The sequence below is a fragment of the Rhinopithecus roxellana genome, chromosome 12, assembly GCF_007565055.1.
Source record: "Rhinopithecus roxellana isolate Shanxi Qingling chromosome 12, ASM756505v1, whole genome shotgun sequence".
Classification (NCBI taxonomy): Eukaryota; Metazoa; Chordata; class Mammalia; order Primates; family Cercopithecidae; genus Rhinopithecus; species Rhinopithecus roxellana.
This window is the reverse complement of record NC_044560.1, coordinates 49,713,011-49,736,586: the sequence shown is the minus strand read 5'-3', so window position 1 is coordinate 49,736,586 and position 23,576 is coordinate 49,713,011. Positions and strand designations below refer to the sequence as shown.

At 41.7% G+C, this 23,576-nt stretch overlaps 2 long non-coding RNA genes across 2 annotated transcripts in view; one reads left to right on the top strand and one right to left on the bottom strand.

The window, feature by feature from the left end:
• The window catches only part of LOC104664284, a 15,045-nt gene extending 12,149 nt beyond the window's left edge, over positions 1-2,896 (bottom strand). Inside the window, exon 1 of the long non-coding RNA XR_748248.2 lies at positions 2,765-2,896. This is a non-coding gene — a long non-coding RNA (uncharacterized LOC104664284). The remainder of the gene's footprint in view (positions 1-2,764) is intronic.
• LOC115892313 lies at positions 2,888-23,576 on the top strand. Its single transcript, XR_004052203.1, has 4 exons — positions 2,888-3,005; positions 20,673-20,792; positions 21,216-21,292; positions 23,263-23,576. It is a non-coding gene; the product is annotated as an uncharacterized LOC115892313 (long non-coding RNA).

The window sequence follows — 23,576 nt, the reverse complement described above, 5'->3', positions numbered from 1 at the left end:
TGCTGCCATTAAATGAATGATTAAACAATAGTTATACTGCAGGGTGATGAGAGATATGATGGCAGTCTTTACTGGTTACTGTGGGACACAGAGCGGAGGTGGTAATTGACTTTGGTTGGATGAGTCTAAATGGGTTTTAGAGAGAAGATTCTTTGAAGCTGGATTTTGGAAAATGAGTTTCTTAGGCATCCCGTAAGTAAGGAGTGAGGTTTAAAGATGAGGAAATGAGGAGAAGGGCATTCCAAGCAGAGGAACCAGCCTGTGCAAAGTGCACAAGCACCGAAGCATGAAACAGCAGGGACCTAGACAGGAAACCATTAGTAGTTCTATAAGGCTGCTTTGCAAGGCTAAGAGCTGCCAGGAGTAAAGACATGCTGCCTACTGGGAATAATGCTTAGGAATGTTCCCCTCAGCCTTTATAGAAATGAATGGTGTTCAACAGGATTTTTATCTCTTTTATCATCCTGAATAACCCCAACAAGTAGGAAAGTCAAGTATTAAGACTATTCCTATTTTGGGACTAAGAAAACAGCTTGGAGAAGTTAAATGACTGGTCTAAGATTACACCTTCAGTACGTGGCAGAGGCCAAACTAGATCCTCTGACTCCTAACTTTAATAATCTGGGCACACTGCACACAAAACATTTTGATGAGCACTGCTGGTACAAAGAAAAATAAGATTGAGTTCTCAGTTTTCTGCTACAAAGGCAATGATGAGGCAGCTCAGATCTGCAAAGGCCTGGATATGAAACCTTGACAGAAAAATAACTACCAAGATTTATCAACATGGGCACAGCACTTCACAGCTTGCGAAGCACATTTATACTCAGAATGTTAGTTGACAATTATGAAGACACTGTGGCAGATTGTACAAATAATGTTCTTGTTCCCATTTTTCAGATGAACTAGATATATTAATTGATTTGTTTAAGTCACACAGCCTGTAGGTGGTAGATTCAAAACTCAAATTCAAGTCTTTTTAATGCCAAATGTATAATACCCATGGGGGCTATTCATACAATGGCCAATATTTATTGTGTGATTACTATGTGCTAGTTGCTATGTTAAATGCTTACATGCAACATTCCATTTCCCTTCTACAAATATGCCATGAGGTAGATACCTGTTTTAAAATAAAGAAACTGAAACTCAAAACAGTTAAGGTTCCATAGCTAGGATGACCAGCCAACTACCACTCAAAGCCCCCTGCTTCTAGCACTATGCAATGTTGTCCCTATTGTCTTTAGATCCTAGTCTAGTCCACCTGAACTAAGGAAAAACATACTTTGAGCTTTTCACAAAACTTGTGTAAAAGCAGGTACATTTGAGGATACAAAGTTTAACTCTTTTATTCACAACTCTGTATTCACTTGGGGAATGGTCCCCTGAAAAAGGCCAGGCCTTCCATGTTATCTGTGAGGATGGCCCAGAGAGGTCATGAGACCTAATCAATAACACACAGCAGCACCAAATTCCTAGTTCAGTGCTCAAAAGTTTAAACCCCAAAAGCCATTCAACTCTTCCTCCCTCCCCTCTGTCTTCTTTATGACCTGGCCTTGTAGAGTAATGGAAACCAGCACGGAAGGCAGTCAAGCTGGGATCTGAATCCTGGACATAGAATTTGCCAGTTGTAAGTGCTTGGACAAGTTGTTTTGTGTCTCAGCCTCAGTTTTTGTAGCTATAAAATTGTTATATAACATTGTTATATACTATTACTCAACTTGAGGGGGGTATCAAAAGGGTTAAATGAGGTCATGTCCATCATTCTATGTCATTACTTTGTTTTAATTTCTTCCTAGCATTGAACACTACTTATGATTATTTTATTTGTTCATGAGTTTATTGACTTTCTTCCTTTGTCTTTCCATAGCTGTTCTCCAAGTGTCTAGAATTGCACTGATTAGCACAGTGGCCACTAGCCAATGTGGCTATTAAGCATTTGAAATGTTCCTAGCAGGAACTGAGATGAGCTGGAAGTGTAACACACACACAACATTTCAAAGACACAGCATACAAAAAAGTAAATGTAAAATATTTTATTGATAATTTTTATATTGATCACATATTGAAATAATATTTAGGGCATATTGGGTTAAATTATAAAAATTACTTTTACTTATGTCTTTTTACTTTCTTTAATGTGGCTGTTAGAAAATTTAAAATGTCGTATGTAGTTAATACTATTTCTATTGAGCAGTGCTTGTCAAGAGCAATGCTGGCACATACTAGGTGCTCAATAAATAGTTGAATGACTGAATATTTTTCCTTGAATGAGTGGCACAAAAGTGAAAGTATGTAAATAATAGTTTCTCTCAAGTAGGTGACCTCCATAGGATAAAGCTGTCTGCTTTAGGTTAATAAACTCATTCTGGTTGAGGTGTTAATAGCTGATAACAGTTTAAATTGTTGGCATAAGTCAAGGTAAGATGTATATTTTAATTGCAACTTTCTAGAAGTCAGATAAAAGTAGGCTTTTTAATTTTACTGTGAGGTCTTCCAGAAGAAAGGTTCCTTTAGATTAAATTAAAAAGAAGAAGAAGGAGAAGGAGAAGGAGAAGGAGAAGGAGAAGGAGAAGGAGAAGGAGAAGGAGAAGGAGAAGGAGAAGGAGAAGGAGAAGGAGAAGGAGAAGGAGAAGGGGAAGGGGAAGGGGAAGGAGAAGGAGAAGAAGAAGGAGGGGACAAATGCTGGGAATGGGGATGGAGCAGAGGATGGAGGGAGATGCGGAGAAACTTCAGCGCGGCAGGTGCCTTTGTTTCCAGTTACCTGCTGAGTCTAGTCCCGTCCAGGGCACACAGTGGGCGCTTAGTAACTGTAGAAAGAAATCGAACGAAATCGGAAGGGGGAGAGGCAGAGGCCACAATCAAGACACGGAAGAGACAGTCAGTTGAGGCAGCAGAGAGGGTGCCAAGCGGCCAGCGGAGGCGAAGGGCAGCTGTGGAGGGATCTTGCCACCGGGCGGAGAAGCCGCGCTCCCCACCAGCGCGGCGTGAGGGCGCCAGGCCAGGTACCGCCTGCTGCGAGCAGCGGGGTGGGGGGTTGCGGAGGCGGGGCTGGGAACGGACCTGCCCCGGGTCGCGGCGGTTTTTCCCGGGCGGGGCTGCGGCTGCAGGAGAGGCGGGCGTGCCAGCGGAGGGTCAGGGCCTCGACGCCGGGACTTTCCTGGGGTGGGGGTGGAAGCACGTAGGAACCCTGACCTTTCCAACTTCCCAGGTCAGACTTGGGCTGGGACCACACTGCGCAGACTTTGATGTACAGACCCAACCCAGTGCTAGTCCGCCCTCGCGGGGACCTGTCCTCTCGCCTGACCTATTAAGTCCGTCCCTGCCTGCAAGGCTGCAACAAAGTCCCTTCTTTCCCCCAGAGCAGCAGTTCTCAAACTTGAGTCGGTCAGCATCACCCGAGGCTTTATGCAAACACGTTTCTGGCTCCCTCCATGGTTTCTGATTCTGTGGGTTTAGGGTGGTGATGCTGATTCCTTTGGTCCAAGGACCATCCCTGGAGAACCACTGCCCTTTAGGTAACGATTTTCCCCTCATTTTCCTTCTGAACTCGGTCAGCACCTTGTTCAGCCTCCCACTGAGCCTGGAACCCTTGACAGCTGGGGAAACAGGTGGGTTGCTGCTAAGCTGGGAGGGCACCTGGGAATCCCAACTTCCAATCCAGGGTGTTTTCTTCTGCATTCCCTGCTTCTTTTACTCTCTTGGGAGCCTATGTGTGGGATCCAGAACAGGGAGCCTATGTGTGAGATCCAGAACCCTAAGCAGTAAAAACTGAATGGGAAGCAAGGTTAGTTAAATCCAACTACAGGAGAGGAAAAAAGAGTAATTTTCTTCAGGAGAGGAGAGGGTGCACAGAGGATGCCTGTCCATTGACCAAACCTGCCCTGAGCATCACCACTGACACTTTCATTCATTCAAAAAACAAAGTTAATTGAGCAGGTGCTCTATGCCAGGCACTGTCTTGGTGTGGGGGATAATGAAGGAAATAAAACCGAGATCCCTGTCTTTGCAGAACATACTTTCTGATAGGGAGATTAACAGTAAACATAATAAAAGAGTAAATTATTGAATATGTTAGAAGGTAATAAAAGTTATAAAAAGAAAAACAAGAGTAGGGTAAAGGAGTGCAATTGGAGTTGCAATTCTAAATAAGATGGTCAGGGTGGGCCTTATTGATGAGGTGAGTTAAGATAGTAAGCCATGGGATAGCTAGGGGAAGAGTGTTTCCAACAGGTGGAATAGCCAGCATGAAGGTCCTGAGTCAGGAGCATGCCTGGTGTGTTTGAGGCTCAGCAAAGGGGTCGTTGTAACCGGAATAGGGGCAGGGATGGGAAAGAAGCTGAATAGATGAGGCCAGAGAGGTAAAGGGGCAGGCAGGAAGATATTAGAGGGCTGGCCCAGCCATTGTTAAAGACTTGACTTTTACCCTGAGATGTTCCTGCAATTTTATTTACTGTTTTGCCCTAATGATTCTTGCCTCATTCATCTACAAAATCTGCCTCAAAAACAGCCGTTAACCATCCCCTGGCTCACAGGTGGAGCTGGTTTTGAGAATGATACTATTTTCAGAAGTCAGTGGGCCCCAACCTCTCAGATTTGGGGCTTGCAAAGGTTGCAATGACCCTTTTTGACCTGCAGATTAGAAAGTTGGTAATTTACATTTGCTTTCAACATTTTGTTTTCTCTTCTCTCATCATTCTCTGTAATCCTCCAGGTTCTTGTTCCCCTGACATATCTGCTCCCTGACGCTTCCCAGATTGCTAGAGCAGCACTGTCCAATCAAAATATGATGTGAGGCACATATTTAATTTTAAATTTTCTAGAGGCCACATTAAAAAAAGTAAAAAGAAACAGGTAAATTTAATATTAATGGCATATTTGATTTAACCCAGTATACCCAAAATATAATCTCAACATGTAATCAACATAAAAAATTAACACACTATCATACATATTTTCTTCTATACTGTCTTGAAACCTAGTGTGTATTTTACATTTATAGCACACCTCAATACAGACTAGCCACATTTCAAATGCGCCATGGCCTCATGTAGCTAAGGATTACCTGGCCAGCACAGTCCTAGACTACTCATGTTCCTTCCCAACTCCCTCTCCTTAACATAATTTCCCTTTCCAGACTGAGCTGACACTTCATTCAAGAAGTCTTCCTTGATTTCTCTACTTCCTTCATATGCCTATGAGAATGAAATGAGTTAATATATGTAGATTGCCTCGGATAGGTACTGGCACATAGTAAACAATGGAAGTGTAGCTATCATTATAATACCACTTTCTACGGTTGTAATACACAGATCAGTTGTGTAACTACTACTTCACATTTTTCTCTCTCTGTTATACTCAGTGGTCCACAAGGAGAGAGGACCCTGCCTGCCTGTCTTTTTCATTGCTCTTTTCTTGGGACCTGGGTCTGGCACAAACAGATGAATATTCAATATAAACTTATTGAATGAATGAATGAATATAAGGAAGTATGCTTGGGGTTAAGCTTAAACATTCTAATTCTAATGCTGCAATGGATTAAAATCATAATCCTGGATGACAATGGTATCAGATTCCATGTTTATAGAGATTCAGACTAGATCCTAAAAAGAAATGAAATCTGGTCTCAAAAATGGAAAGAAAAAAAAAGACAAAAATAGGATGGTGTGGTGGAAAGGGCACAGACTTTGAATTCAGACACACCTGGGTCTGAAGATCTGCCACCTCACGTACTATTTGTATGGCTTTGGAGATGTTACTTAACTTCTCCAAGTCTCAGTTTTCCCATCTGTAAAGTGGGATCTGAGCATCTCTTTGCATTATGTACCTACATGTACAGTAAGTTGGTAAGGGGCAACAACACAGGCCCTAATCTCGGCTCAGCCACACTCAGTGAGGCTACTTAAGCTTTCTGTACCTCAGTATCTACTGTGTGTGTGTGTGTGTGTGTGTGTGTGTGTGTGTGTGTGTTCTTTTAGTAGTTAATGAGATATGATACTATACATGTAAAGGCTTGATACATGGTAGATGGCCATATTTTCTTTAATTTTCATTCAACAGCATGTGATCTTTCTTTTTTTCACTCCACCTTTCCCCCATCAAATAAGGAAAGAAAGCTCAAGCAGTTTACTATTTGGGAAAATTGAGCCATCCTGCCTAGTACATGGTGTGTATCAGACTTAAGAAAAGGACAAGAATGAAACTATTAAAAACATTTCTCCAACTAGCAATTAAAAGATAATGGGAAAACTGCTTCTATGTTTAAAAAATAATAATCTGAACTGTTAATTTTATTGCCACAGATCTACTATTTATTTGTTTATTTATTTTTAATTTTTTTATTATTATACTTTAAGTTCTAGGGTACATATGCACAACATGCAGGTTTGTTACATATGTATACATGTGCCATGTTGGTGTGCTGCACCCATTAACTCATCATTTACATTAGGTATATCTCCTAATGCTATCCCTCCCCGCTGTCCCCTCCCCACAATAGGCCCCGGTGTGTGATATTCCCCTTCCTGTGTCCAAGTGATCTCATTGTTTAATTCCCACCTATGAATGAGAACATGCGGTGTTTGGTTTTCTGTCCTTGCGATAGTTTGCTGAGAATGATGGTTTCCAGCTGCATCCATGTCCCTACAAAGGACACAAACTCATCCTTTTTTATGGCTGCATAGTATTCCATGGTGTATATGTGCCACATTTTCTTAATCCAGTCTGTCACTGATGGACATTTGGGTTGATTCCAAGTCTTTGCTATTGTGAATAGTGCCGCAATAAACATACGTATGCTTGTGTCTTTATAGCAGCATGATTTATAATCCTTTGGGTATATACCCAGTAATGGGATAGCTGGGTCAAATGGTATTTCTAGTTCTAGATCCTTCAGGAATCACCACACTGTTTTCCACAATGGTTGAACTAGTTTACAGTCCCACCAACAGTGTAAAAGTGTCCCTATTTCTCCACATCCTCTCCAGCACCTGTTATTTCCTGATTTTTTAATGATTGCCATTCTAACTGGTGTGAGATGGTATCTCATTGTGGTTTTGATTTGCATTTCTCTGATGGCGAGTAGTGATGAGCATTTTTTCATGTGTCTGTTGGCTGTATGAATGTCTTCTTTTGAGAAGCGTCTGCTCATATCCTTTGCCCACTTTTTGATGGGGTTGTTTGTTTTTTTCTTGTAAATTTGTTTGAATTCTTTGTAGGTTCTGGATATTAGCCCTTTGTCAGATGAGTAGATTGCAAAAATTTTCTCCCATTCTGTAGGTTGCCTGTTCACTCTGATGGTAGTTTCTTTTGCTGTGCAGAAGCTCTTTAGTTTAATTAGATCCCATTTGTCAATTTTGGCTTTTGCTGCCGTTGCTTTTGGTGTTTTAGACATGAAGTCCTTGCCCATGCCTATGTCCTGAATGGTACTACCTAGATTTTCTTCTAGGGTTTTTATGGTATTAGGTCTAATATTTAAGTCTCTAATCCATCTTGAATTAATCTTTGTATAAGGAGTAAGGAAAGGATCCAGTTTCAGCTTTCTACTTATGGCTAGCCAATTTTCCCAGCACCATTTATTAAATAGGGAATCCTTTCCCCATTTCTTGTTTCTCTCAGGTTTGTCAAAGATCAGATGGCTGTAGATGTGTGGTATTATTTCTGAGGACTCTGTTCTGTTCCATTGGTCTATATCTCTGTTTTGGTACCAGTACCATGCTGTTTTGGTTACTGTAGCCTTATAGTATAGTTTGAAGTCAGGTAGCGTGATGCCTCTAGCTTTGTCCTTTTGACTTAGGATTGTCTTGGCAATGCGGGCTCTTTTTTGGTTCCATATGAACTTTAAAGCAGTTTCTTCCAATTCTGTGAAGAAACTCATTGGTAGCTTGATGGGGATGGCATTGAATCTATAAATAACCTTGGGCAGTATGGCCATTTTCACAATATTGATTCTTCCTATCCATGAGCATGGTATGTTCTTCCATTTGTTTGTGTCCTCTTTGATTTCACTGAGCAGTGGTTTGTAGTTCTCCTTGAAAAGGTCCTTTACATCCCTTGTAAGTTGGATTCCTAGGTATTTTATTCTCTTTGAAGCAATTGTGAATGGAAGTTCATTCCTGATTTGGCTCTCTGTTTGTCTGTTACTGGTGTATAAGAATGCTTGTGATTTTTGCACGTTAATTTTGTATCCTGAGACTTTGCTGAAGTTGCTCATCAGCTTAAGGAGATTTTGGGCTGAGACAATGGGGTTTTCTGAATACACAATCATGTCATCTGCAAACAGGGACAATTTGACTTCTTCTTTTCCTAACTGAATACCCTTAATTTCTTTCTCTTGCCTGATTGCCCTAGCCAGAACTTCCAACACTATGTTGAATAGGAGTGGTGAGAGAGGGCATCCCTGTCTTGTGCCAGTTTTCAAAGGGAATATTTCCAGTTTTTGCCCATTCAGTATGATGTTAGCTGTGGGTTTGTCATAAATAGCTCTTATTATTTTGAGGTACATTCCATTAATACCGAATTTATTGAGCGTTTTTAGCATGAAGGGCTGTTGAATTTTGTCAAAAGCCTTTTCTGCATCTATTGAGATAATCATGTGGTTCTTGTCTTTGGTTCTGTTTATATGCTGGATTACGTTTATTGATTTGCGAATGTTGAACCAGCCTTGCATCCCAGGGATGAAGCCCACTTGATCATGGTGGATAAGCTTTTGGATGTGCTGCTTTATTTCTGCTTTCATTTCATTATGTACCCAGTAGTCATTCAGGAGCAGGTTGTTCAGTTTCCATGTAGTTGAGCGGTTTTGATTGAGTTTCTTAGTCCTGAGTTCTAGTTTGATAGCACTGTGGTCTGAGAGACAGATTGTTATAATTTCTGTTCTTTTACATTTGCTGAGGAGTGCTTTACTTCCAATTATGTGGTCAATTTTGGAATAAGTGCGATGTGGTGCCTAGAAGAATGTATATTCTGTTGATTTGGGGTGGACAGTTCTATAGATGTCTATTAGGTCCGCTTGGTGCAGAGATGAGTTCAATTCCTGGATATCCTTGTTAACTTTCTGTTTCATTGATCTGTCTAATGTTGACAGTGGAGTGTTGAAGTCTCCCATTATTATTGTATGGGAGTCTAAGTCTCTTTGTAAGTCTCTAAGGACTTGCTTTATGAATCTGGGTGCTCCTGTATTGGGTGCATATATATTTAGGATAGTTAGCTCTTCCTGTTGAATTGATCCCTTTACCATTATGTAATGGCCTTCTTTGTCTCTTTTGATCTTTGATGGTTTAAAGTCTGTTTTATCAGAGACTAGGATTGCAACCCCTGCTTTTTTTTGTTCTCCATTTGCTTGGTAGATCTTCCTCCATCCCTTTATTTTGAGCCTATGTGTGTCTCTGCATGTGAGAAGGGTCTCCTGAATACAGCAAACTGATGTGTCTTGACTTTTATCCAATTTGCTAGTCTGTGTCTTTTAATTGGAGCATTTAGTCCATTTACATTTAAGGTTAATATTGTTATGTGTGAAGTTGATCCTGTCATTATGATATTAGCTGGTTATTTTGCTCATTAGTTGATGCAGTTTCTTCCTAGCATTGATGGACTTTACATTTTGGCATGTTTTTGCAATGGCTGGTACCAGTTGTTTCTTTCCATGTTTAGTGCTTCCTTCCAGATCTCTTGTAGGGCAGGCCTGGTGGTGACAAAATCTCTAAGCATTTGCTTGCCTGTAAAGGATTTTATTTCTCCTTCACTTATGAAACTTAGTTTGGCTGGATATGAAATTCTGGGTTGAAAATTATTTTCTTTAAGAATGTTGAATATTGGCCCCCACTCTCTTCCAGCTTGGAGAGTTTCTGCCGAGAGATCTGCTGTTAGTCTGATGGGCTTCCCTTTGTGGGTTACCCGACCTTTCTCTCTGGCTGCCCTTAACATTTTTTCCTTCATTTCAACCTCGGTGAATCTGACAATTACGTGTCTTGGAGTTGCTCTTCTCGAGGAGTATCTTTGTGGCATTCTCTGTATTTCCTGAATTTGAATGTTGGCCTGCTTTACTAGGTTGGGGAAGTTCTCCTGGATGATACCCTGCAGAGTGTTTTCCAACTTGGTTCCATTTTCCCTGTCACTTTCAGGCACACCAATCAGATGTAGATTTAGTCTTTTCACATAATCCCATATTTCTTGGAGGCTTTGTTCATTTCTTTTTACTCTTTTTTCTCTGCATTTCTCTTCTCATTTCATTTCATTCATTTGATCTTTAATCACTGATACTCTTTCTTCCAGTTGATTGAGTTGGTTACTGAAGGCTGTGCATTTGTCATGTAGTTCTCGTGTCGTGGTTTTCATCTCTATCAGTTCTTTTAAGGTCTTCTCTGCATTGATTATTCTAGTTTTCCATTCATCCATTTTTTTTCAAGATTTTTAGTTTCTTTGCGCTGGTTATGTAGTTCCTCCTTTAGCTCTGAGAAGTTTGATCAATTGAAGCCTTCTTCTCTCAACTCATCAAAGTCATTCTCCGTCCAGCTTTGTTCTGTTTCTGGCAATGAGCTGCGTTCCTTTGGAGGGGGAGATGTGCTCTGATTTTTTGAATTTCCAGCTTTTCTGCACTGCTTTTTCCCCGTCTTTTTGGTTTTATCTCCCTTTGGTCTTTGATGATGGTGACATACTGATGGGGTTTTGGTGTGGGTGTCCTTTCTGTTTGTTAGTTTTCCTTATAACAGTCAGGACCCTCAGCTGTAGGTCTGTTGGGGTTTGCTTGAGGTCCACTCCAGACCCTATTTCCTGGGTATCAGCCGCGGAGGCTGCAGAAGATAGAATATTGCCGAACAGCGAGTGTTGCTGTCTGATTCTTGCTCTGGAAGCTTCGTCTTAGGGTGTACCCAGCCATGTGAGGTGTGATGTGTCGGTCTGCACCTAGTGGGGGATGTCTCCCAGTTAGGCTACTCAGGGGTCAGGGACCCACTTGAGCAGGCACTCTGTCCGTTCTGAGATCTCAACCTCTGTGGGGAGAACCACTGCTCTCTTCAAAGCTGTCAGACAGGGACTTTTACATGTGCAGAGGTTTCTGCTGCTTTTTCTTTAGCTATGCCTTGTCCCCAGAGGTGGAGTCTACAGAGGCAGGCAGGCCTCCTTGAGCTGCAGTGGGCTCCACCCAATTTGAGCTTCCTGGCAGCTTTGTTTATCTACTTAAGCCTCAGCAATGGCGGGTGCCCCTCCCCCAGCATGGCTGCCGCCTTGCAGTTAGATCTCTGACTGCTGTGCTGGCAATGAGGGAGGCTCCATGGGTGTGGGACCCTCCCAGCCAGGTGTGGGATATAATCTCCTGGTGTGCCGTTTGCTAAGACCCTTGGTAAAGTGCAGTATTAGGGTGGGAGTTACCCGATTTTCCAGGTGTTGTGTGTCTCAATTTCCCTTGGCTAGGAAAAGGAATTCCCTTCCCCCTTGCGCTTCCTAGGTGAGGCAATGCCTTGCCCTGCTTCAGCTCTCGCTGGTTGGGCTGCACCTGTGGACCAGCATCAGCTCTCCGACATGCCCCAGTGAGATGAACCTGGTACCTCAGTTGAAAATGCAGAAATCACCCATCTTCTGTGTCGCTCATGCTGGGAGCTGGAGGCTGGAGCTGTTCCTATTTGGCCATCTTGGGCGCCACCCACAGATCTACTTTTGACCATATATTGAGGATTCCCTGCCACCTTCCACTGCCAGTGGAACTGGGGAATAAAACAACAAAGATTGAAGATGTATTGGAGCAAAGAGTGGAAACATCTTAAGACAGCGATGAAGGGGAGTCTCATGAAATCATCTGTGTTGCAAATCTAGAGAGGTATGATGTACTGCAGTGGAGTAACTGGCTGGATAGAATTCACCTAGAAGGAGATATTCAGGGAAAAACAAAACAAACAAAAAACACTCAAACTATTACACTAGGCTATATATATATATATATACACACACATATATATTTTTTCTTTTTCTCTTTCTATTTTCCTTTTCCATGTTATGTGTTTCAAATTTACAAATAAAAATGGTAAAAAAAAAAAAAAAAAAAAAAAAAAAGCCCTTGGGGAAAACTGTAAAACTTGTCACTTTAGTCTCCACACCCTTGCAGCCTTCTTCAGCCTTCCAGAAAGCCCTCTCTTGTACCATGTCAGTTCCTGGAATTTTCTTCTCTCTCTAGTTCTCATAGATGAAGTAGTTCCCAACCACACTCTATGAATTTTGCTGTTTGTTGAAGAGGAATGCCAGACACCTAAAAAGGGTTGGCACTTGCAACTCGGCATTCTCAAAGCTCTCTATAGAGCTAAAAGTGCTCTGCTACAGGGCTTTTTCGATTACATCCTTAATGTCCACTAATGTATTTTCCCCACTAGACCCCTGAATGTTATGGGTAGGTATAGCGCATGTCTCTCTCTGGATCTGAGCCCTTAGCAATCAGCTGGACACAGAGTAGGTGCTGGCTAAACCTGTGCTAAATGCATATGTGAATGCATAATGCATAAGTGACTGTGATTGCTTCCCTATCGAAATGCACAGAAGAATGACAGATGTGTGTGGTGAGAACTAGAATGGGAGGAGGTTGGTCGCTTGTTTAAAAATGAAACTGAACAGGCTGAGAAGCTTACTCACACATCTGCTTCCCTTCAGTGTCCTCTGGGGAGGAAGGGGAGGGAGAGGGGGAATTGGGAGCCTAGGAGGGCTGACAAGGTGCCCTCTTCAACACTGAGTCAGCAACACCCAGCCCTGTGGACACAGGAAGATCCTGATTTCAGGGGCTGAGTCACATGAATAACTGGAATAGTTGTTTAGATCATAATGAATTCCCAGAACCTTTCCAAGCCAACCAGCAGGCACAGGCTCTCTCCCTACCCTCAGCACTTTCCAGCTTTGTGACTTAGCAGAAAGAAAGAGGCCGAGCCTTGGTCCTGGGGGAGGACAGGCTGCAAGGGAGTAGGGCACAGAGTTCCTCACCACTTCCATTGCCAAGCACTGCATGTTGTTTCTGGACCTTTTTGTATTTCAAGGAAGATGTTGAAAGAGACTGGCATTTCAGGGATGAATCCTGCACAGACTGCACAGCTGTTGTGCTGCTGGGCAAATGTATGGGCCAGGGCCCTGGCACCTCACAGTGAGTAGTTAGGGTGTCAGTGATATTAAATGCCCTGGGAGTCCAGGCAAGTATCCTCTGTGAAATGTCATTAGAGTTCTGTGTACCTTGGATGAAACATGATATCTAAACTCTAGCCCTAGAAGAAACTGTATGGGAGAGGGGGACGGCTAGCCTCCAAGGGGTTGGGGAATGATGCATGAGTCTACAGGTCGCATCTTCTAAGCTGCAAGTCAAGAGCTCAGCATCTCCCAGAAATGCCTGTTCTGAGCTCCACAGAAGTCCTACATCAGTGCCTTGTCCAAAATATCGGCTCGGTTCAAAGTTTATGTCTCAGTGTTTCCTTCCTGGGAGTATCCAAAGAAGATCTCAGCCTTCTATGATTTTGTTCTCCCCTCCTTGGTATCACATCCACTGTGGATGTCTCACCCAGGCCAGTGAACAGACCCTATTGCCACATTATTCATGTTTATGCTTGCTCTAGGGCAATGGTTATCAAGCTTGAGCACACATCAGAATCATCTGGAAGACTTATTAACACAGATTTCTGGGTCCCACTCCCAGAGTTTCTGATTTAGTAGGTCTGGGATAGGTACTATCCTAATAGTACCCAGGAGATGCTGATGCTGCTGGCTCCAGGATCACACTTTGAGAACCACTGCTCTAAAGCAATGTTCATGAGTATTTTTAGATCAAAGACCCATTGGAGAATCTGTTGAAAAGCTTTTCTACCACTTCCCAGTAAACAATCACAAATGCTAAAAAATCATTAAAATTTCTTTACAATTTCAGAGTTCACTAGATTTGCAAAAATTCATCCATAACTTCTGGGTTAAAAATAAAAACTCCTGATTCTGGTCCAAACCAGAATAAGTGGGATGAAGATTCATAAGGTACAGGAAAGCGGATTTTATCACTGACAGCAGAGGAACTGATTGAGCAAAGTAAGCATTTGTTTTGTAAAACTAGACTACCTGGTTTCAAATTCTGGCTCTGCCATTTGCCAGCTGTGCAGAATTTTTTGCATATGTAGACTTGGATTGACAATAGAACCTACTTAGTTCATACATGCAAAGTGCATAGAATAGAGTCTGGTGCATAGTATAAAAGCAATAATTGTTCCCAATTTCTTTAGCTTGGTAGACTCCTATTGAGTCAACTTGCTGATATATTCCAGGATTTCTCTACGTCATCCCAACATCCATAGATCTAGTTTAGGTTCTATGTCTAGTCTACTATATGGCAATATCCTCCCAATTGTTCCCTTTATTCTGATTTCTCCCCTTCTCAGTGCGTCCTCCAGACAGGTTCCAGAGTGACCCTTCTAAAACCTGTCTGCTATAGTTTGGATGTCTGTCCCCAGAAACCTGTTAAAATATGATCCTCAATGTTGGAGGTCAATGTTGGAGGTGGGGCCTAATGGTAGGTGTTTGGGTCAGGGAGGTGGATAGCTCATGAATAAATTAATGCCCTCTAGCATGGAGAGAGGTGAATGAGTTTTGCTCTGTTACTACTGCTCTGAACTGGTTGTTTAAAAGCATTTGCTCACTGCCCTCTTGCTGTCTCTGCCTTCCACTCTTGCAATTTGATCTCTGCACACGTAGGCTCCTCCTTGCCTTTCACCATGAATAGAAGCAGCCTGAGGCTTTCACCAGGTGTCCAGTCTTCCAGCCAACAGAATCATAAACCAAATAAACCTTTTTTGTTTGTTTTTTAAGAAATTTCGCAGTCTCAGGTACTTCTTTATAGCAACACAAATGGACTAAAACAGCATCTCATTTTGTTGTCCTTCTGCATGAATCCTTCCACAGGTCCGCGATCAATTAGGAGAAAGTCTGGGCTCTTGAGCAAATTATATGAGGCCTGCCTGGACTGGGCCCTGCCTCCACTCAAATTGCTTTGTTCACTGTGATCCTTTTTCTCCCTTCTGTTTCTTGTCTGGAAGTGCAGGATGGTTCTAGGTGCATTGTGCTTGCCTTCTCTAACACATAAGTTTACTCTGCCCTAAATGTCCTTTAGCCCTCTTTAAGGCAGACTTCTACAGGATATTTTTCAAGGCCCAAGCTGAGTGTTTTCTCTGCACTTTGTTTGAATCTCCAGATAGAACTGGTCTCTCCCTTCTTTGTGACCTACCATGCCTTTCATAGTGTGCATAAGCCTGTGACAGACACTGTTAAATATTCCCCCAATATCCGCTCTCATCTTCTATACTATAAGTCCATTTTCCAGACTTCCTTGCAGATAAGGTTCTGGATGCAAATTAAGTTCCACCAACAGATACACACATACAGGATATGAAGCAAAGCAAAGTTTCTTGCTGCTTCAGGTATTTTCTATTGGTGAACAGAGTTGTGGAGACATTAATTTTTTTCTGCATCATATTCTAGTAACAAATCAACAGTTTTACAATCGTCAAGGGTTAGTTTTAATAGCAGCAGTAACAGCTTCCTATGCTGGATTTCTGATTCTTAGAATGCAAGTATGTGGTATGTTACAGATTCAAGAATCTAAAACTCAGTAGTTCAACAGTTTTGGGTGACTACATTCTCCCCTCCTGATGGAGTACAGGTAGTAGCTGTCTCTGGAAGTCCTTGCTAGAGGCTGTAATCCACACTTCCAGCCCTTGGGATGATTTTATAAACATCTAATTCCCCTATTAAAATCCTTTCTGCTTGAAATACCTAGAATAGCTCCCATTTCTTGAATTGAACACTGCATGATAGTACTTATTTCCCTCACCCTACTGGGAACTAGTAGGAGGCCGAGACTGCGACTAATTTATCTTGGTATTTTTAGTATTCAAAATTGTCAAAAGAGGCTTCTGGGAAATGAAGCCCTTATTCAAAATTGTCAAGAGAGACTTCTGGGAAATGAACCCCTTAAAGAAGTGGGCAGACCACTAACCTAAGTTGGAGAAGGGATTGTCAGTGGACTCAGGGCAGGTCATTTATCTTCATTCACCAAATGAAATTTGAGTACAGAGCTGCTTTCAGACCAACAAACCAACAAACATACACACCACCAGCAAAACAACAAGAAACAGGGGTTGAAGGAATGACTGGAACCAGCAGTGTCAGGTCTGAAACAGGAAGACTCAGACCCTGCTCCTCATGGTGGGAGCATGGTAAGGAGGTGCTGTTCTCCACAAGAGTCCAGGAGAGAAGGAGAGGGAAAACTCCACCTCCCCAAGGGGTAGCTCGCACCAGTTTATGAGTCTCTTCAGAAAAACTGTGAAGAATGGAGAAAACAAGTATGGGTGGGCCTAGCACAGCCTCAGGGTCTGACGCACACATAGCTGGAGACCAGAGGGGTTGCTAAAAAGCATGCAGGAAAAAAATCCATGAGCTTTGGAAATCAGACAGACTTGTGATGAAATCCTAGATCTGTACAAATCACTTGGTTATCTGAGACAAATTCTCCAAACTCTGTAAGCCTCTATCCCTTCACTCATAAACTAAAGATTATAATCTTTTTCCAAAGGACTCTCATGAGGGTTGAAGGGGAAGATGTGTGAGACTAGGCCTAGTATAGGGAGGGCCTGGCACATTCTCAGACCTCGGCAAGTCCTCTTTCCTATCCTTATTCTCTGGATGTGCCTTAAACTCTGCCTGCTATTCTTTCTAGTCTTCCCACTTTGCTCTATAAAGTATTAATTTACTGCAAGGCACAGTGGCACATGCCTGTAGTCCCTGCCACTTGGGAGGCTGAGGTGGGAGGATGACTTAAGCCTAGGAGTTCCAGGCTGCACTGAGCTATGATTGCACCACTGCACTCCAGTCTGGGTGACAGAGCAAGACTCTGTCTTAAAAAATTTTAATTTAATATTTTATTTGGTTTTTTAGTTATTTTGTCTGAAGGTACGGCTCTGAAGTTTCTGTGAAAGGTAACTTCTCTGTCCATTCATTTGTCTGAAAAGGTTTGGGGCAGGAAGTAAGATTCCCGGAAGTTTTTAAGCACAGAGAGGATGGGAGGTAGGAGGGAGCTGTTCCAGGAAGATTGCTCCTGCCAGCTGGAGAGAGAGTGCATAAGTTGTCCTCGCAGTCTCTCTGTGTTCATGTAGTCTATGCTCATCAGTGGGGCTATTAGCATTTGAGTCTAAGCCAGTCTTTCTGTGGCATCCTGCAGGACTCTGGGTTTAATGCAACTTCTCCTTCCATTGTGCCCTTTGTAATCTATGCCTTTTTATTTTTGTGAATTTCTCCACAAAATGAACTAGATTTCTACTTAGTGAGAGAAATAGCTGTCTCAGATATCTCACTGGCCTTTTCAACACAATATTGTTGTATTTCCTCAGAGTAGAGAATACCAAAATTCTATGGAAAAGGCCTAAGCCCTAAAACACTAGGAGGACAATGCATTTTTTTTTTCAATGAGACTATGATATTCAAGGGTCCCTTAGCCCCTTCTACAAAGCCAGTTGTTGAGCTAGTCCAGGATGGGTAGGACTCAGGGAATGAGCCCCACAGGAATTGAAGGCATGAAGAAGTAGCCCCTGGGAGGATTGTAGTGATGACACATATAAAACCTCAGTTACATCAACCACAGAGCAACGTCAAGAGATGGCCCCAATACCTGTTTGAGGGTGGAAATTAGAATGAGGAGGAAAACCACCATGACAGGGCATCCATTACATGCACAGCATTGTATGGCAGGGCCTTTTGTAGCTCATGCAGACTGGGCATGAAACAGTTAAGCTGTCAAATCCTGAGCTTCTGCAGCCAGTGGGAATATTTGATGTTACTGCACAGGAAGCATATCCTAGAGTGAATAATTCCTGCACAGCAGGGGGTCTTTTTTCAGGTTGAACCCTGTCTGGAAGCTGCTCTTTTCTTGTCAGAGAGCCAGGGGCAATAGCTATCACCGAGTCTCCCAACCCTGCCCTTCCCCCACCAAGAACACAGCAAAGGCAGCTCAGCTCCCATGGAAACTCATGGGAAAGAGTAGAGATCAAGAGAGCTACTACTAAGCTTTGTGCACAATGGAGGGAAACAAACCTTCTTGTTAGCTGTTGATGATCATCTGTATCTTAAGCCCCTGCGGACAGAGAGACTGGGAATTCTCCACCATTGTTTTAAAAAACAACACACATTTTTAAATGACCATTTTTTTTGTTGTTGTTGGTGGTGGTTTTTTTTTTTTTTTTTTTTCCTATCTGAGCAAGATATAAACTAGGAGGTACTCAGAAAGGGATGAGGGCGGTGGGAAAAAACAGGATGTCCAAAGAAGAGAAGCCTCAGATCAGAGGGTTCCTGAATCCCTGGTAAGAGACTGGTACCACAGCAGGTAGTATTGGGGTGTGGTATTATTGGAGTGTGTTAGGCGTGTTTATGTATAATAAGTCTCTTTCAAAAAATGTATTTAAGGCTCATGCCTGTAATCCCAGCATTTTGGGAGGCCGAGGCAGGTGAATCACTTGAGGTCAGGAGTTCAAGACCAGCCTGGACAACACAGTGAAACACTGTCTCTACTAAAAATACAAAAATTAGCTGAGCATGCTAATTTTTAATTAATTTGAATAGGTGGCACACCTGTAGTCCCAGCTACTGGGGAGGCTGAGGCAGGAGAATCGCTTGGACCTGGGAGGCAGAGGTTGTGATCTTGGCAGTGAGTCGAGATCATGCCATTACACTCCAACCTGGGTGACGAGAACAAAACTCCATCTCAAAAAAAAGAATAAAGAAAAGAAAGAAAAAAGTAAAGTATATATATTGTATGTACAAAAGGGAAGAAGAGAGAAAATAGGAAATAATAAGCAAGACACCACTCCAGATATTTTACATGACTATCTGGCATTGAAGGGATTCTAATCCTTCTTACATTTGTTAAAGAAGAGTGTTTCAGTTATTTTTTATAGAAATACTAGGAGATAGGTTCACTAGGGCCACTTTACAGACAAGTTACCTTAAAGCTCAGGAACATTAACTGAGGTGCCCTAGGTGACATAATTTATCAAGTAGTGGAGCTTGAATTCATATCCAGATATACCTGATCATTTCCAAACTTGTGCCCTATCTACTAAACCATGTGTACCTCCTTTATATGTGTTCTAATTTGTAGAATATCCTCTTTGAGAAATGGAAGCAAATTCCAAAGGGAAGAGCTAGAATCAATAATAATAATAAAATGAAACTACCAAATATAGATAAAAGGGACAAAATATTTGAAGAAGCAAAGAAGAAATGTAGATGGCAAACAAGCACTGAAAGGATGTCCAACATCATTATTCACTAGAAAAACACCAGTTAAAATCACAATGAAATACCTCTGCATACCTGCTAAAATGGCTAACAATAGAAAGACTAATTATATCAAGTGTTGGTGAGGATACAGAGCAACTGGAACTCTCAAACACTCCTGGTGAAAAATGTAAAAAAAACAACCACTTTGGCAAACTATTAAGCTGTTTCTTAAAAGTTAAACATACACCTACCATGCAACCCAGACATTTCATTGCTAGACATTTATTTAAAGTACACATTTGGATAAAGACTTGGACATAAATGTTCACAGCAGTTATACTTCTTCTGTGATGTATACCACCATACATAGGAGCAGTCATATAATGAAATAATAGTTACATATAAAAACAAATTATTGATCATAGATGGATCTCAAAATAATTGTGCTGAGTGAAAGAAGGCAGAAAATAAAGAATATATACTGTATGATATCAATTACATAAAATTCTCAAAAATGCAAATTGATCTATAGTGACAGAAAGGAGGTCAGTGATCATTTAGGGATTTCAGTGAAAAGGGAAAAGGGCTAGATTACAGAAACATGAGAAAAGTGTGGGTGGGGAGTAATGGATATGTTCCTTCTTATCTGAAGCGCAGTGATGTTTTCATGGGTGTAAACATATGTCAAAACTCATCGATTTGAACTGGCTATTGTATGTCAGTTGCACCTCAAAATATTGGTGGAAGAAGGCTGTCAAAAAGATTCAGTAGTAGGAGATAGGAGGGGAAAAATAAAGCAAAATCCTGTAAGGTAAGTTACCTAAAAGGAAATACAATATAATAGCTAAGAACCCACACCATAGACTCTCAGTTCAACTTTAAGCGAGGCATTTAATTGCCTATGTAAAATGCAGATAGTAATAGAACTTACTTCATATGATAGTTGGGACAATTAAATGACTCATGAACACAAAGCTTTAGACCAGCACCTGGCATATGGTGAGGAATTAATACATATAGCTATTATTATTGTTGGACAAATTACTTCATTTCATCCAAAGTCAATAGTTTCCCAAAAGGAGAAAACTTAAAGCCCCATCCAGCTGCCAGCTCCAGAGGCCAGTGATTTTCAAGCCAAGTTGTCTGGTGAATGCTGATTCCTCCTCTTTAACACAGCTCACTGAGACTTCTTGAAATTTTGCAGCCTACATGCTAAATAATGCACCCAATAATAACTACCCAATATATTAATTATCCAAAGGTCATGGAAATAAAGGATACGAAGACTCTCTTAATGAAGGCCGGGGGAAGCAACATGATACTGAGTCACCAGGACAGAGTATCCTCTGGATTCTGTTGGACCACTCACTCTCATTGATATCTGTTTGTTCCTTCACCAGTCATTCAGGCCACCCTGGGTTCTACCCCCCTGGAAAGACTTCCTTTGGCCAGTGTCAATCAGTGCCAAAACCAAGAGGAAAACTGAGGAGGATTTCATTATAGAAGACTATACCACCTGGGTAATTCATTTCTGTTTGGATCATGAATGTGGACTAAGGGCTGCTTTAATATTTGAACAAACAACCACAGGTTTCTGTTTACCAAGCTTGAACATTTCTTGCAGTACAACTCTTTTAAGTTCTTTGTCATCCAGGCCTATTGATTGCATGGGGAGGGCACAGAAGACACATGAAGGACTCAGTTTGCTGGCAACCAATACCAGAAAAATTACCAAAGTTTCATTTTTGAATTTGGATCTTACTTTTGTAGCATCAGTTTCTCAGTATCAAATCTGAGGACTCTGTACATCTCCCTAAATCTTAGTTTAGTGGCCTCTGCCTCTGAGTTTGAAGAACAAAAGGCTGGAGTAGTGGAGCAAAGCTAATTGTGGCTGCTGTCTCCACTTCACTATTCATCTAAATGTGCATTTTCAACTTTTCCAGACACAAGGATACAAAAGCAGAGTTGCTGAAGCCGTGTTGGAGTATCAGGTCTCCCTGATTCTTCTGAATCCTCCCAGGTATCCAATATCCTAATCGATGCACTAACAATGTTGAGGCTGTATTCTTAAGGCACTTGCTTATCTTATTCAATGGTTCAAATTGCCAACTCCAGGCAGAAACAAATTAATTCTTTAAACAAAGCTGTAAACCTAACCAGCTATTCACTATCTGCTATCAAATGAGCTAAAATCAATAACTTATTAGAAGTAGGAAGTATTTTCACATTCTCTACCAGGTCATCTCAAGTTCCTATTTTATGAATAATGGTCTGAGTTCATAAAATACAGAGTTTAGCAGACAACTGATAATTCTTTAACCAACTGATTTTCTACCACCTAACAAAGATGGCAAATATTCCAACTCCATATGGCAGCATCCTAACAACTCCCCACTCCATGCTAACTCAGCCAGTTTTACAATGGGGGGCTGTCGTGGAAACTTTCCATTTCCAGTACCCATTTCTCTACTACTCAAAACTCTTTTGATGGGAAGTGACAAACACCCATCTGAAATAAGCTTAGGTAAAGAGGTGACTTATTAGAAGGATATAGGACACCATATATACCTGAAGGGGGAAAGCATAAGATCTCTGAGGGCAGTGACTCTCAGCTTAGTCCATTGCTCCATGCTTGATGCCTGGAATCCAGCCTGTTCAATGTTAAATGAATGAATGACCAAACTGCAGTAAAGGCAGGGTTGCCACTTAGCCTTGATAATAGCCGAAACTAGCACTGAATGCCTCAAGAAGACAGAGGAGATGAAACTTTATAATAGATACCTTCTGGGTTGCCTCCCCAGCCCCTCTATTCTCAGAACTCCTCTGCTTCATCATACACATGATGTATGGGGATCAGCCCCAAGAAGCCAAGTTCATACTCTGTGATCCTTCTGTGATCTGTGCAGAGCTGGTTGTTATACCACTGGGCATAAGATCCAAGTTTAGCCAATCACTTCTACTCTTCTAGAAATTTTTATTGGGCTTAAGATTCAGCCTCTTCCCTGGTGGTTAAATATGTTACATATAAATATTGATGATGACAAAGTCTATTTTTCAAAGACTTTGAAAAAGTCTATTTTTTCAAACATAGAGAAGTATGAAGCACACAGAACAGCAAACATTGGAAAGAAACAGATTGCCAAATGCATTTGAGATCTTGGTTTTAGGCCACTGCAAGGCTCAGCTAAATTCCTGTATTTGGGTTTCATGAGACACCCCTTATTCCTATTATAGTTTCCTCTCATTCTTACAAGTTAGCTTCAGTTCTTTTCTGATACTTTCAACCAACAAATACCTACCACTAATAAAAATATGAACACTGAGAACTCTGGAAGTAAGAAGATTTGCCTGTTGTCTTAGGCTAAGACTATCTTAGCCTTAGCTTGACTGCCACTAGAACAAAATACTTTAGACTGGGAAATTTATAAACAATAGAAATTTATTGCTCACAGTTCTAGAGGACGGCAACTCCAAGATCAAGGTACCCGTCAGTTTGGTGTCTGGTGGGAGCCCATTTCCTGGTTCATAGATGGCACCTTCTATGTGTTGTGACATGGCAGAAGGGGTGAGGGAGCCACTTCAGGCCTTTTTTATAAGGGCACTAATCCCTTTCATGAGGGCACAGCCCTCATGACCTAATTAAGAGGCCCTACCTCTTACTACCATCACCATAGGGGTTAGGTTTTAACATGGATTTTGGGGGGACACAAACATTCAGACCATAGCTCCTGTTTATTAGAAAATGGACAATAAATGCCATAGTCTTTACTGCACTCTCACTCCAGAGAAGTACAGTATATTAGAAGTAGTTTTGGCTATAGATAACAGAAAGCCAACTAATAAAATCTTAAGAAACAGAGAACTTTAGTTATTGAATTTAGGAGTGGGGAGGCAGAGAACTCCCAGATTTGATGCAAGCCCCAACAGAATTCCCAAGTATCCAGCCACGCTCAACTTACTGGCTTTCTATTTTTGTGCCTCTGGTCCTAGAGAGCCACCACAGATCTGGGCATTCTGATCAACATTCAGTGGCAAGCCTGGAGGGGCAATGCTTGCCTCCCATCGTATGGTAGGCCAGATATGTTCCTGGCCCATCAGAAGCCTTCTTCTGGATGCAGTCTATAAGCCACTGTGACGGATGAGAAGAGCCCAGGATGGAGATGAAAGTCTGGAACCAGAATCTGAGCCCTTATTTTTCTGACTCACTGTTTTACCTTGGAAGAATCACTGAAGGTTTCTGCATCTCTATTTCCTCATATGTTTAAAAAAGAAAGCACTTAACCTTGGTGGTTACGAAAAATAAA